Genomic DNA, 1316 nt, shown 5'->3' on the forward strand with positions numbered 1-1316 from the left:
CGGTTGAACTTAGCGATGTGGGATTATTTCGAGCACAAAATATCCAGCTTATCATCTAGCGTTTGGATGGGACGGTAACAATGAATTTGCAGTCGCGTGCGTGGGAATCAGGCCCAGCAACACAGCCACATGGCCCAGGTATGATCGGACAGTTCGGAGCCGCACATACGAAGCCTTCACAGCGACGATCGAACCGTTTTTCACCAATGAATCTTTATTTTGACTTATCGGTGGCAAATCCTGTAATATTTTCTGATTTGCGCTAGCGATTCAGGGCTAGAATTGGAAATAAAATGTCGGACCAAGTTACCTCCGTGCAGGTGCGGAACGAGAACAGAATCGAAACGTTATCACTTACCCGTGGCGGTGGTGGGTTATTTGCTGTGTGGTGGAAGGGCAAAATGGTCCAAAATATTGTTGGACGAAAATTTTGGCAGAAACCTTAGCTCCTTTATTATTAGGTATAGATTTCACTAGATATTTGTTTGGTGGGGGTTCATAACCATAGCAGGCGAACAATCTCATAATAGTTTGGAGTGACTCGAAGCTTTCAGAACCACATTTAGATACCAGTTTGATAATTTGGGATAGAAGATTCACAAAACCCGAGGCTTCGTCGTTATTACCTTAATTTAATATAGCCTACTATCTAATTAAAACCAGCCAAGCCCGTATAGCTCAGTGGTAGAGCGTCAGTCTTGTAAACTGAAGGTCCGTAGTTCGATCCTGCGTGTGGGCACTTATTTTTTTATGTGGTACTCTTTTTATTTTGCATTTTGTGCTACTCTTTTATTTTATTCCCAGATTCTCCGTCTCACTTTTTTCCATAAAAAACTTTTTTGGTTTTCAGCATAAGTTAAATGTTCCAGAGGCTTTGACGAGACTTGGCCATATGTTCGTTCAAGGATCATTAGTTATCATGTGGTTTCCTTAAATGTAAATCTCGACGGGTTTTTTTTGAAGTGTTGTCCATCCTAAATTGTGAGAACAAAGAATCACCCAAAACGCATGTTATCAGGCTTGTAAACTGAAGGTCCGTAGTTCGATCCTGCGTGTGGGCACTTATTTCTTTATGTGGTACTCTTTTTATTTTGCATTTTGTGCTAATCTTTTATTTTATTCCCAGATTCTCCGTCTCACTTTTTTCCATAAAAAACTTTTTTGGTTTTCAGCATAAGTTAAATGTTCCAGAGGCTTTGACGAGCCTTGGCCATATGTTCGTTCAAGGATCATTAGTTATCATGTGGTTTCCTTAAATGTAAATCTCGACGGGTTTTTTTCTGAAGTGTTGTCCATCCTAAATTGTGAGAACAAAG

At 40.2% G+C, this 1316-nt stretch overlaps 1 non-coding gene across 1 annotated transcript; it reads left to right on the forward strand.

Annotated features, from left to right (window-relative positions):
* The first annotated feature begins 667 nt into the window (after positions 1–667).
* TRNAT-UGU lies at positions 668–739 on the forward strand. The gene has a single exon. It is a non-coding gene; the product is annotated as a tRNA-Thr (tRNA).
* The last annotated feature ends 577 nt before the right edge of the window (positions 740–1316 follow it).

This window comes from Lolium rigidum, chromosome 3 (genome assembly GCF_022539505.1).
Source record: "Lolium rigidum isolate FL_2022 chromosome 3, APGP_CSIRO_Lrig_0.1, whole genome shotgun sequence".
Taxonomy (NCBI): Eukaryota; Viridiplantae; Streptophyta; class Magnoliopsida; order Poales; family Poaceae; genus Lolium; species Lolium rigidum.